The 14722-nt window shown below is 40.4% G+C and overlaps 1 long non-coding RNA gene across 1 annotated transcript; it reads right to left on the bottom strand.

Annotated features, from left to right (window-relative positions):
* Positions 1–11445: 11445 nt before the first annotated feature.
* LOC135995916 (uncharacterized) lies at positions 11446–13571 on the bottom strand. Its single transcript, XR_010607212.1, has 3 exons — positions 13508–13571; positions 12350–12438; positions 11446–11553 (listed from the first exon to the last, which is right to left on the bottom strand). It is a non-coding gene; the product is annotated as an uncharacterized LOC135995916 (long non-coding RNA).
* Between the last annotated feature and the right edge of the window lie 1151 nt (positions 13572–14722).

Raw genomic sequence — 14722 nt, 5'->3', positions numbered from 1 at the left:
GTTGTGGTTTGTTTTGTTTGGAGGAAGGGATGAAGCAAAGTGGGCAAATGAAGAAAAAAGTTCTTAAAAACAGCATTCTGGAAGCTCATAATTTTAAGTTAACCCATTAATATCCTATTTCTGTGGCTCCACAGGTTTTTAATTTGTCACTGAAGGAGGTATTATTTGCCTAAAATCTCAGGATAATTTGACATAATAGTTTAAGTAACTGGATCAGCTTTTATGAATGACTGCAAGGTTAAAAGGTATTTCACGTCACAGATAAATATTTAGCCACCAGTTCAATGGCAAACTTTCAACGGTAGTGTCATTTCCTCTTCTTGCCACCAGTTCCCACCCTTACAGCACCTCCCGTTGTGCCAGCAGATGTTTGTGTGACTAAGCGACAAACCAGATGAAGGAAATGACAGGAATGAAGACAAATGACACCATTTTGAGGGTGAATTTTTGTAGCCACATGAGTTCCCGTGCCCAGTTTACCACACGGGCTCACACGGTGGTGTGTTATCCAAGGCGGAGCCCAGGATGGGTGGCCCGGAGGAGCAGCACAGCTGGAACACCAGCCCTGGCCTCCCCGTACAAACGCACACCCAGCGCCCCGTGTTCCCCTTGCCCCCAATAGAGAACCTTGCACTCAGCATGCAGTCTTGGTATGAAAAGCTTGCAAGAACACTATGCACATTGACGAGAGTGTTTTCAGACTTTGATTAGGGATCTTCTTCTGGCTGTGGCTTTTGGAAGCTATCTTAAAAAAAAGAAAAAATTAAAAACAAACAAACAAACCCCAAATGAAACAAACAAAACACACCAACCTCCCCCCTCCCGCCATGAACCTTATTTCTACATGTATACTTGCACCAAACTCATCAATATCGAAATAAAGTTAGACAAATCTAATGACCAGCCTTTTAAAAAATGCGGATTTAGGATTACTTTAGATATAGGCAGACAACAGCTACATGAATTACATGTAGTTATGTTTTCTACACGTACGTAAACACACTCCTGCTGCTGCCTCCACAGCCATCTCCATGTATATCAAAGTTCACAACCAAAGCACAATCTGTTGAGGTATTTGTGCTCAAATCTCATCCAAGCTCCTACTTGTGAGGCCTCACTAATGTATTGAATCACGATGTTGACAGACAAGAAACATTTTCACCTATGAGAATCATCTACTGCAATCCGTACTTTCAGCTACCTTTTTGGAAAAGACAAATCACTGGGATATATTAAATACTTTGCACTCTGTTATCCACAAGTAGTTTTATCTAATTTGGGATTAAAAACAGCACAAGAAGTATCAGAGCTGCTCTGTACAGATTGGGTTTAAGTCATTGCAGATGAACAGCTGAAACACAAAGATAAACACTACTGTACTGTACTTAGAGCCACATTGAATTTATCATATGACAGATTTTCTGAAGTACAATAAAATCCTACTACAACGGGATTTTATTTTTTGCTACTGAAGATAGCACCTCCTCTCTCAGTGTTACAGAACATTTTCATTTGTAAAATAGGTCACTTCAAGAACTATTTTGAAATGATTGTATAAACAAAACATACAGATAAATTTTTCTGCTGGAATGTCTTCTAATGTCTGCAACAAGGCTGACCATCCAAGAAGGAGCACATCGAATAGCAAATAAGTTTGTGAAAAGGACCAAGAAGAGTAAGAAAAACTGATTTAAAAGCACCAGAAAAAAGTATTGCTTTATGACTTAGGTGAGGTGGCAAAGATGTAAGACATCTCACACTACCAGCTCTATCTGATCAGAAGTGTCCCATTTATCTGTTGAATCCTCAGCTTCCTGAAAGCACAATCCTCACTACCCAGAGCTCTGACTCCTGTAGTGGTGAGAAATTGCTCTGGAATTATAAAGACATGAAATATTAATTGCTTCTGCTGAGACATCAGAAAGAAAGGATGTAGGCTTGTCTTGAGACAGGTAACCACTCAAACCACAAAAAACATTCAGGTTCAGCATTCCTCTCTAACCCACATTTCATTTACACATCTCAGACTGAAACTCCACTCCTCCTACCTTTGGAATTCCTCCTGTGGTGCATTTTCCCTTCTGCCATCCACTGATCAGTGTTTTCAGCAGTGATTCATGAGAAATGTGCTTAACATGACACATTGCTGAAACTCATGCGGGGTACCTTGATTTAAAAGCCCAAAAGACGTCACTAACAACAGACACAAGATATGAACATTTCTTGACAAAGTGCTGACGAGTATCACCACACTTACGATAGTATTTCATACTATTAAATCTTACAGACAAGCCATCATGCTTTATAAAAGCTACATTTGGAATTTACTCCTAGTTTATGACTAGATAAAAACGAGGAAAGAGAAGCTACTTGAACAAGATCATCTACTAAGCCTGAAGAATTAAGAATAAAACCCAATTCCTGCATTCCTGTTGTATTCTTAAATACTGTGTCTAGGTGCAGCATTCTGCTTCCTCCTGAACTTCAGACAGTGTGATCAAGAATTATGGCCAGGCATTCAGAATAAGAAAAGAGCTGAAGAATTAAACAGCCGTTCTAAATGGTAAATTAGGGCATTGAAACACTATTATTTTCTAGAGTAACCTGCTCCAGTCTGTCTCACCTCAGTTCCATGCCCCCCCCAAGTGGTGTCTGTGACAATCTACAGAAGTACTAATTTCACAAAGAAAACTGCAAGAGCCCATTCAATTTTTTTTTTTCCCCCTCAAGTGTTGTAGGTCTTTTACTACAAAAGTAAAATCACAATATAGAACATATCACCTTTCCTGAACAAAACATATGAAGTTTTCATGTAATGCTAAGCTAATTGAGCTAGGAGTACAATCATAATTATTGTGATTTTAGAAAATTACTTATTGTAAAGGCAAAATAATGGAATATGAAATTAGTAGTATGAAAACTGGAGCGTTGTAACTTAAGTTCTTTAGCTAATAGTTTAAAATTTAAGTTCCAACACAATCTGTCCTTATTTGGATAGAAGTTTCCTAGTTTACATACTTAAATATTCACATTTCAAAAGATTTTATAGATCCATAGTTCTAAGGAGATCAACTAGGATAGTAAAGCCATATTACAAACACACAAAAAAAAAAACAAAACAGTTTTTTACAGCCACTGTTCGTCCTACACTATGAACCCACAAAGAAAATTTTCTCATTTTCACTTTGGTCAGAAACCTATATTCGGTATTGCCCAGAACACAACTGTTTTGCTTTGAGTAATTCTACTTGTAGATGCTTAACACATCATTGGAACAACAGTGTAAACATTTTGAATATGTTTAGTTCTGACATTTGAACATGTAGAAGTTCAGCAATTCCCACAGACCCATAGGTGCAGAAAAACTTAACTCAGCTTGTTTGACAAAAGCACAACCATTGATCTTGTCACGTTCCTGGCAGAAGCAAGAATCTTGTTTCAGAATCACTACCATTCACTATTCTGCAAAATCTACTGGAAAATACTAGTGATAATATTCTGCTCTACAGAAGTCAGATATTCAAAAGCATAGGCTGATGTAACAACACAAATATGTAATCCATTCATATTATAATATTACAAGAGGAAGTTTTTAAAGAGTCTACTCTTCTTGACTTCTTCAGCATGAAGTGCTGGTCTAATTGGAGGCTTGGAGGGAAACATTGGTATGCACCAAATCATACCATATTCAAGTACTATAAACCAGAATAATCATTCTACCAGTAATTTTATGCAGTGAGTGCACCTCAACACAGCATGCACATGCAGTACTATTGCGGAAGCAAATTAATAAGTCATTAAATAATATAACTAATTTTCAGTGTGCATTTATCAAGGTACTGTGCTGAACGGGCTGACACGATGGTGCTCAAACACCACAAAAGGGCAGAGCTCCTGACTGAAATAAGCTACTGCAGTTGCAGATTCTTCTGCTGATCTTGTAGACTTTGGAGGAAAATGTAACCGATTACGCCGAAGGCCGAATCCTCTTCCCTTTTCACTGCAATGATGACAATAGCAAATCTGAGAGCACTGAAAGACACTTCACTGAGAACTAGTGTCACTAGTCATACTTTTTGTGAGCTACACTGAGTCATTTACATGAATGACTGCTTGGTAGTCAAAGAAAAATTTGAAAAGTACAAAGAGAACAGAGAAATACATGGGAAGTGGTGTTTTCATTTTGAGAGAGCTTCAACAAATGACCTTCTCTGCTTCATTAGAAAAAAAAGCTCTCTGTGCAACATTTGGCAAAAGATATATCGTTAATAAGGTAACATTGAATTTTTGTATTTCAAAAGCAACAAAAGAATATTTAAAAGCAGCAGTTTCTTATAGCAGGTGAAGTAGCTCATTTTAAAAATGAATGTTGAATGTAATGACCTAATTAGGGGAATTTCTCCATAGAGAGAGGTTGTTCTAATGTAAGATGATGGGAAAACCCAGCTGGCTTCAATACTGTAAGATCAAGACCTAAACACTTATGAAAGTGTGCGGTTAAAGAAACCAAAATAAAGAAGAATCAGAAGACTGGGAGTTTCTGTCCTCCTGACAAACGTATCTTGAATACAACCACACTAATTTATCAGTTAAAAACTTTCCAGGATTACTCATACTTAGTAACAACACCACAAATTCAGAACTGCCAACACTATTCTGTTGAACTTTGGTTACTGAAAGTACTCCATGCTTATTAAGAGGCATCATATATAAGCTTTTGTAGTATCAAAAGCCAAAGCAAATTATTCAATAATGAAATATATTTAGATAAATAACATAGTATTTGATCTGAATCACTCATTTTTTAGAAGGCACTAACACAGCACACCGTATCGTCCAATATTCTTACCCATCATTTTTAAGTGCATCAATAACCTGCAAGAATACTTCCCAGTATGTGGGATATGTTAAATATGTTCCCTAAGAAAAAGCATTCCAAGAAACACATTCAGGATGTAAGCACACTTGATGCTGCCAATGCTACAAGAATGTTGTTTCTATTTTAATCCTTTGAGTTTTAAGTAAAATGTGAGGAACTTTTTCATTAACATTATTCTGAATAAGCTTGAGCAATACCTACTAGCATTTTGGATTGTTGTTTCTGGTTGCTCTTCAGAGAACTATGTACAAACTCTCACGGTGAAGTAATCCACTCCACACACTTTATTAATGTTAACATAACACAGTAAAACTTTAGGTAATTAAGTTTAATGTGCTGCTCAACAAGTAACATCAAATTTCATACTACAACTTACAGTAATTCTTTATAGTTCACAATAACCTCACAGCAAAATCAAAATGGACCAAAAACTGCCCCAGAATTGTTATGCAAGAGCTTGATTTTCTTCTGGCTGGTCACCCTGTAAAGTAACACAATAACAACAGTTACAATATGACATTCAAATATTTGAACATGAAATATGTTTGCATTGTTTCACAAAATATGTCCAGACAAGTACATTTCCCCTAATATAATCTCCTAATTTTGAAATAATGGAAAATATTACACTCGTTCTATTTGTGCTTTTGTATGTGCAATATATATAATCAGACCAACATCTTATGTTTTTTTATGATGTATATACATGGGGTTTACTATACTGAAATACAGATCAACTTTTAGCATTACAATAAAGTGAATTATTTGTTTTACGCTAACCACTCGGTCTTAATTTTCTGTAAGGAAAAGCAGTGTTACACATTCAAGTTACATTAGTGAAATAACCACAGAACGTGGTTTGTATTTTTTTTTTTAATTAAAAACAAACTATGAACACTAAAGACCAAAAATGATACAGGCAGAGCCTTTTAGTTCAATTAAGAACTGTTATTTTATACGTTGGCCAGACTTATTCTGAATACAGATTAGTCAAAAAAAAAAGCGCATCTAAAAATCAAATTGTTAGTAGAACACAGGAACCTTTCTGCTAAGCAATTTAATCTTTTTTACCTTGTCTCTTTTAAACCTAATTTAAGTTTTACTTTCCTGCTTGCTAAGAAACTCCTCAGCTGTTCACACTGGTGTCATGGTAAGTCTCCAGCATTAACAGCTCGCTGGACATTTCCTCAAAATTGTTTATTTTCTTTCCAACCGCCTTGTCTGGACAGTCATTGTACAACTTTTCAGACAACGGATTACTTAAGATTATGAGAAGTTCTGCAATGCAGACTCTTGCAAGATCCCATGATAGTGAGAAAAACTATGTAGCAAAAATTGTTATAAAAGCCGTTGTCACTGCCATTTTAGGAGAGACAGGAACTGAAGCTGAAGCTTGCCTCAAAGTAGGGGCTTCCCAACTACACATTTACTAATGACTGACACCAACTCATCCTACAGGTTTCAGTCTTCCTCACCAAACTGCTGGAACGCTTTTGAGTATTTATTTTGTATTTATATTGTTTCATTTCTTAGTAAATCGAGGCCAAAAAAAACCCCAAAACACCACACAAAAAACCACCCCAAAACACCAAAAACATTCCATAATAGAATCCCAGGAAAGCCAGTTCCATCATGAGAATCTGTCTCTTTAATACAGGTCTAGGTAAAGGAGTTTTTGAACCTCTATTACTCAAATATTGCAAAAGAATCCCAAAGCCCCCGAAGCTTCCTCAAAAAACCCCATGCAATTATTTTGACTCATTCTTCAATCTTAATATCAGAGTAAATAACAAACATTAAAGAAAAAAACCAAATTATCTGCTTTGACAGTTTTGCACTTGTTACATGTAAACCACAAAAATAATTTGAATCTAGCTTGATGAGTACTCTAAAACTGGAAGTTAACAACAGAAAAAGCTTTAAAGAAAACCTGAATGTATTCAGGAACCTAACTGAACATGATTCAGTAATGCTTCCCTTTAGCTATGCCCTGGTAATACTACTTTAAATCAGATTTCCATACATTCTTTTCTTCCTGTGTCATTTCAACATGCCAATTCTTCACAATAGCCAGAACTCAAAAAAGTACCATCACACCTGGCGAGAATCTGGAAATCCCTGCTCCTTGACTCCCTCTTTCTCCATCAACTTAATTCTCTACAACAGCAGCAACCCAAGAGTAAACATCACCAGGAGAGACACCAAAAACACGACAGAAACCAAACATTAAAGCTACTGACAAAGCAGGTGGGTTTACATGTTCTTGCTCAATTATCTTTGATATTTCCAGTTCCTTAGCATTAGCAATTAAGAGTTTAGCCAACCTAAAACTAGACTATGTAATAAAAGGCCTAGAATACAACAGCTGCTTTATGACTATTAGTTCAGAATTTGTTAATAAAACACCTTCGACAAGAACTTGTTATTTTCCTGGCCCTTATATCAGAATTCAATGAAAATATGTACTCTGTAAAGCCCTAAACAATAACAGCAACAGGAAAACATGACACCCAAATGCCTGGAAAGCAGGAAATACCTGCCTTCAGCTCCACCCTGCAATAGGAAATGCAGTACCACACCTTTAAAAACAAGAAGAAAAAAAGTATACGTTAACAGAACCACTGGTCCTTTCTGAAGGAAAACCACTATTTTCTGCAACAATTAAGAATTTTGCCCACCCAACTGTTGTAATGTCCCAACCAAAAACACTGAGTAATAGAGTTCAGTTCAGCTGCCAATGTGACTTTTGGCAAATAACCTGACAGCTGCAAGGATTTCCCACAGCTGATAAGAATCCCTCAGTAACATCATTGTTCTGCCTCACAGATATACCATGAATGGAAAACACGCCTAAAAGCATTACCAATAATGTGGTGTTCAGACACTGAAAACACAAACCAGTCGTCTTCCTCACAGAGCGCCTATTCAACTACTGGTAGGTAATACTCCCTACAACACCACAGTACGCTCTAGGATGTCTGCCCCACAAAATTCTTCCTATTTTTGAAGCTCTTTATTCTTAGACAGCTGTCATTTCTTAGCTTTATGCAATTAGCACGGCATACATGCCTGATCATCTGCCCAGCATTTTACATATTTGGTGTGACTCACCATCTTCATGTAGATATCATGAGACTGTAACAAAGCACCATCTACCTTACCTTTTAGGGTAACATAGTTTTCCTCATACCAAACAAATTTTCAAAGTATTTCTCACATCTCAGAAGGCTGAAATAAGCAATTAATTAAGAACAAACCCTCTGTCTCACCTGTATCAAATCAGTCCCAGGAATTCAATTATTGTTGCACTCCAAACTAAAATTATTCGCCAGAGAAAAATGCTGTTTTGAAGAAGGTACTTGAATTTGACAGCTTCATCATCACTGGTACTTATTTTCTCCTGACCTAGCTTCTAAGAATTCTTCTGTGCCGTGGAATTGCTTTCAGAACCCCAACTTGCTCACCTACTAAAATCAAAAGTAAGAAAAATTAGGAAAGCCGCAAGCAAAAACACAGTGGAAAATGAGAATCAGACAAACATGCTACATGTGTTACATACTTCACCATGTTAGCGAGGGGTTTGGACACACCATGCAATGCCAAAGTAATGTCCTAGGTTCTCAGTGTCCCCCTGCACACATTAAAAAATACATTTTTTTAAAGGTCAGGTAACTGAGACATGGATGAAATTACAATTATTCAGTAACACTGTTGTGGATAATTGAAACCTAAATAAATAGTAATGGACAAGCATACCTATTTGAGGCTCCTCTGATCTCAACTGTGAATGCCCCAGTTACTGATGACACTGCAGTAAAACAATCAGCAGTCGACTGACGGTGTGGCTGCCTTGCTGAGCACGGCACTATTTTTAGATAGGTTAACACATCACTTTGTATGTAATATCACTCAGTCAACAATGAAACATTTTTCTTTTGAGAAAAGTTAAAGCACGAGCAATTGCACTTGCCTGGAGACTATGCTACTCTAAAAATCTAACCGCGTACTCAAGTGACTAGGATGCATGTAAAGCACTAGCTATTTTCTTGTTCCACTCATGAATCTTGCATACAGTTAAGGAAGGCAGTCACTGAACAAGCAGGTTTGCTGCGTGTTCTCTAAGAGTCTTACAACTTTTCCAAAATCTCTCTCAGATTCTTGCCTTAGAAGGACCAACCATTACACACTAAGATGTTTTTAGATAATGAAGAGCATGAATGACATGAATTTCTAATAAGCAAAATTAAAAGTGATTAATAAAATCAATGCAAAATATTTTCAAATGCAAAACATGCAAAGACACATAGTATCACTAACGTGTCATCTGTCCCTGTTGACAAGTAGTTGTGCGGCATCTCTCTCTCTTCTTTCACAGTTACAATTCTCACATCTCCAAGTTCAGAACAAGCAGACTCTTTAGACAACTGGTCATCATTGTCATACCTGCAAATACAACCCAAATTGTTACTTGAAACATTACTTCTGAAAAAAAAGTTTTGTTTTACTGTTTCATCTAGACTAGTATGTGCTCAACAGTACAAACGACAAGCCAAATACATAAGCTGTTCTACAAAGGATATCCAAAAATCTTCCATTTTAGTAAAGTTAGCTGTACACTTTCCTCTTTCTTTTATAATTTCCACCCCATTTTTTAAATATCAGCTATAGTCTTTCAAGTACTACCAAGAAAAATATTTCATCTGCCCTTCACGCATAAAGAAAGTATACTACTAACGTTCCATCAGCTGCTATCAAAGAAGTGCTGCCTGACAATGCTCTTTCTTCCTTCACAGTAATTCTTCTCACACTCTCAGGGTGGGAAGAGATGGGAGCTTTTGACAATGGCTCACAGCTGTCATACCTAGAAAAAAAATACACAAGTTGGTATTAAGGCCAAGAATTATTTACTTGGTATTAGTAAACAGAGGAGTATTGTGACAGTCTACTCACAAGTCCAGTAAAAACCCCGCAACTTCTGCATCATTTCTGAAATCCAGCTTTTCCTTAAGCGTCAACCATCGGTCAATGTGACTTCCCACGTAAATCCTTGTTTTCCCTCTTCTTCTATCGAGACTTTGTTTTCTCTTTTTCTTTTCCAGAAAAGACAACACCGGGGGCCTTCCACATCTCTTTGCAGTCAGTGACATCGCGAGCCTAGAATTAAAGGAAAGGCTTTTTAGTGAGACGTAGCCCAGAGCAACAGACTGTACCTCAGTGCTCCGAATCACCGCAGCAACAGATTGCCAAACACCAGGAGCCTTTCGCTTCCGTGGAGTTTAGAACCGAAGCCGCTGTGAAGGAGAACGGGTCAGGCAGCAGCACCGGCCGGTGTGCGGGGCTCCCCACCCACCCCCCGCGGCTGGAGGAAGCCGCGGGGGCTCCGCCCGCTCCCGCCCCGTCTCTCCGAGGAGGCGGCTGCGAACGCGGCCTTTTCCAGTCAGGCGACGGGCCTCGGGACAGCGCCGCCTCACGCTGCCCCTGAGGGAAACAACCCCTCCTGCTCCTCCCCCCTCGCCACGGCAGCGCCCCCCGCCCGGGGAAGCCGCTGGGGCCGCTCACCCGCCGGGTGGGTGGGTGGGGGGGGTCGGTCGCTCACCCGTTGCTTCCCGGCCCCGCCGCCACCAGCTGCGCGACACCGGCAGCGGCGGAGATAAACACGGGGCACGTGACCCCCCGCGCGCGCTGATGACGAGCCGATCACGTGCCGATCACGTGAGGGCGGGGCGGAGACCGAGCGGGAACATCCGTCACAACTAATGAGCGAGAGTTGATTGGGTTAATGAGCATCACGGAATGTCAGGGATTGGAAGGGACCTCGAAAGCTCGTCCAGTCCAATCCCCCCGGCGGAGCAGGAACACCCAGATGAGGTTACACAGGAAGGTGTCCAGGCGGGTTGGAATGTCTGCAGAGAAGGAGACTCCACAACCTCCCTGGGCAGCCTGGGCCAGGCTCTGGCACCCTCACCGGGAACAAGTTTCTTCTCATATTTAATTGGAACCTCCTGTGTTCCAGTTTGTACCCATTGCCCCTTGTCCTATCATTGGTTGTCACCGAGAAGAGCCTGGCTGCATCCTCCTGACACTCCCCCTTTCCATATTGATCCCCATGAATGAGTCACCCCTCAGTCTCCTCTTCTCCAGCTCCAGAGCCCCAGCTCCTCAGCCTTTCCTCACACGGGAGGTGCCAGCCCCGAACGCGCTCTGTCCTCTGGCTCCTCACAGCCGCACTGCCCCTGCATGTTTGTTTCCAGAGCTCTGTCCTGTCCCACCCAGAAAAGGCCTCGGTTCGTGTTCCTTTTCTTGGCTTGTTTGCAAAGATCAAGTACAGGTTATATGGAAACTGGTTAAAAGCCTTTTTAAAAATGTTAAAACGCATAATTAACTATAATCACAACTACCAAAGAGACACTTAAGGATACTGAGGTAAAAACTGGTATCTGTAAGTTACCATAGCTGACAGGAAGCAGGTAACATGATATATTTTTTAATAATAATTTAATAACAAACCTCGGGAAATGTGTTACAGACAATAAAAAATACACTTTTCCCAAGCAACAATTCCCAGAATGAATTGCAAAAATACTGTATTATTATTTTACCATTGGAAAAGCCAGAATCAGAGACAAAACCAGAATCTTCTCTGAGGAACGGAAAATGTTTGAAGTTTGACTTCCCTGTTGAAAGATAAATACTAAATCAGAGAAGAATCAAAGCTTTTACATTAGTGTATCTTGCCATACTTGTGGGGTTCCTCTCATTAAGGAGGTTTCATGCAAGTCTTTTAATAAGCATGCATTCCTGGTACAATTAAGTGTATAAAGCAGCTGCCACTTCAGAAGGAAATTTTGAAGCCAATACCCCAGGCTCAGCAAAGGTTAAGGTTCATTTTCCTCCACAGCAATGCAGAGAAATGTAACTGAGGGCACCAGGTGCAGCCACAACTGCAGCCACACAGGAAAGAATTTCAGAGGTTTATATAGTTCACAGCAGTCTCTCTACTGCAGGACTTCAACTCTCTCCTCTTACCATCAACCTCTCTCTGAAAATCCTGACAGTATATCACTTTTCAGCTGATAAATATTTTACTATGCTTCATTAGTTTCCAGAGCAAACATCTTTGCTATGAGCTCCTGTGTATTTAGCTTCCAAATGTAAGCATAGAAATACAGCAATAATGTACCTTACCTTTGCTCACATTAAAATCCTTAATGCTTTCAGAACAACCCGGTTTATTGAGAATAGTATGCAAAAGATACATTGACACAAAGGTTTAAGGAGTAGACTTTCAGAAATAATGCTAATTTTCAAAATTGAGCTCCCAGTCATTTGGGCCTTGATGACACAGAACAGGAACTACTATATTCTAACAGATTTTAAGAGAAATTAGCTGTACAGAAGTCTAGCAGTGCCTGTGTTCTCATTGTTGTCTTGATCTGGGTAAACTAGTAATAGAAAAGTTGAATTTCTTACTTTTATGGATCGCTGCTGAAGACAATCACATTTAAATTCTTTCATATGACCTTCATATCTTCAATCTTTCATCAAAGTTATAGTTATATCTGCAAAGAATAAATAATATTTTTATATTAAAAAGCAACTAAATTATGTTGCATAGTTCCTAACATTCAATAAAAACTTTCATGCAGAAAACATGAAGTGAAAAATAAGTTAAAGGCACAGTGAAACGGGCAGAGTAATTAAACCAATACGCTAGCACATTTTCACTAGAGAAAAGCAGAATCTCCAACAATGCATTTGTTTCGTGTTTCCTATTTTTACTTTCTCTCCCTCATCATCTGCTTCTGTTCTGCTTTTTCTTCCAAAAAGCATCCACCTCATTTAGCTTCGCTCACCTCATCACAGAATTCAGCCTGAATAGATACAAAATTCCCAATGCCAAAGCCAAAACGACAATACCTATTCATAAAAGGCCTTATAACAACTCTCATTTTTCTTACAATAATTTTCAATCTTTAAGAGAAACAGTCCGTATTGGTTCAACGCTTTGCCATGCACACCATCTAAACCAAGGTGGTTTTTGGCTAGCAGTACCTTTGGATTGTACCTCTGCCTTTAGTGCTGCCACTTGTGCCAAATCTTCCCCTGTTCTTTTGGTGGCCAGCACTGAATCCCATGAGGGTGAGATATGCAAGTGTGGAGAAAGAGAGCGAAGTACAGAACACTCAAGAATTTCAGCTACTTTCGGTATTCCTCAGCAAGAGAAATAGCTACTCCTTCCAGTCACAGAAGTCACCTAAGCAATGCTCAGATTGCCGTTTCTCTAGGAAAACTCTGAATAAAAGAGCAAGGTGTCAACAACCGGAGCACAGCTCTGTGCGGGTCTCCGTCCTCCCTGGGAGGCTGCAGCCGATGAGCATTGGTTTGACTCAATGATCTTAATGGTCCCTTTGAATCAAAATGATTCTATGAGCTGGTGACACACAAGGCTCTGAAGCAGTTCTGGTCACAGGACTGGAACTGCGAGTGCCCCGGCTGAGGGGACAACCCAGGCCCAAGGAACCCTTCAGCCATCGTCACTTCATCTCCCTGCAGCTCAAGTACAAACACACTTTTTTTTTTCCCCTGCTTTTTATGACAGTTCTAACTAAATGTAAAAGTACTACTTACTGCACCAACACCATACTTCTATGTTTTAATGCTGACGCACCATGAGTTTGATGGAGCCCCACCTACATCAAAACATAAGCAGAGATTGATTGGTTAACTCCGCTGGTAACATTTAGCTGGAAATCTATGCCAAGTGTCACTGAACTACCATTTCTGGTGAAAAAAATTAAGACGGCAAGACGATTTACTTTGTTAAGAAGACCTGCATGGAAATAAAAACATTTTGGGGAGAAAATCCTCACACGGATGCTCAGTGGTGCCTGAGGAGGCCGCAGCTCCACCAGCGGAGCCCCCCAAACCGCACGGGGCGGCAGCCTCGCCCCGAGACCCGCTGCCCAGACCCCCACGGCCCTCGCTGACACCTCACCCCGGCGGAGCGGTGAAGAGAGCCCCGGGCCAGCTGCCAGCAAAGGGACACAACGGCGGCAGCCGTCTGTGTTCGAATTCACTCAAGGAGGCAGACGGGAAGAGGCTTTCAATGATTAGAAAAAGTAAGAGAAACAAAACGGGAGCATGTGTGCGAAGCTGGTGCGCAGAGTGACAGAGTTTTTCTCCCTGACAGCATGTGCTGAGTCAGAACTGAATCCAGCAATGGACTGTAATGATAGGAGGAGTGGGAAATTGAGTGAATGCTCTTCATTTAAATGCGTGACATGCAGTGGCCGGGAGAGGCTTTTCAGTGGCAGGACCCACGCTACACCATGTCCAGAGAACAAGAGATAACGAGGAGAGCCAGATGAAACGTGGGAAACAGAACTTGACAAGATAAAATACAAAAAAGCACTGACCAGTGGCAACACTATAATTGGAGTCCTGAGGCAAGTCCCTGGAGGGCCAAAAAGCTCATGACAGACTTTCTAATTTTGTGAGTCATTTATCTGCAGCAACTTTAGTACATTTGATGAGTAGTATTACAGCCAGTGTACGTGCTAAAGAAAACTCGTGGACCCAGCTTCTCTGTATAACCCTGAGCCTCCGGAACTCAGCGTGAGGAGAACAAGCCCCACGCAGTGCAGGGAGGAGCTGGAGCCAGGTAAGATCCTCCTCAGGGAGGCACTCGGACCTCAGATCCCGTCCTTGTGCCTTCCAGGGCTGGGGCCGCCTTGGCGAGGCAGGTGTGGAGAGGAACGGGACACTGGGGGCAGTCCCTGTCATTCTGGCTGTGTCTGCAGGGGTGTCGGGACCAGGCTCAGGGTTTAGGAGAGGTGGAGGGGG

This window comes from Caloenas nicobarica, chromosome 18 (assembly GCF_036013445.1).
Source record: "Caloenas nicobarica isolate bCalNic1 chromosome 18, bCalNic1.hap1, whole genome shotgun sequence".
In the NCBI taxonomy this organism is placed as follows: domain Eukaryota; kingdom Metazoa; phylum Chordata; class Aves; order Columbiformes; family Columbidae; genus Caloenas; species Caloenas nicobarica.
This window is presented reverse-complemented; position numbering and strand designations above follow the sequence as displayed.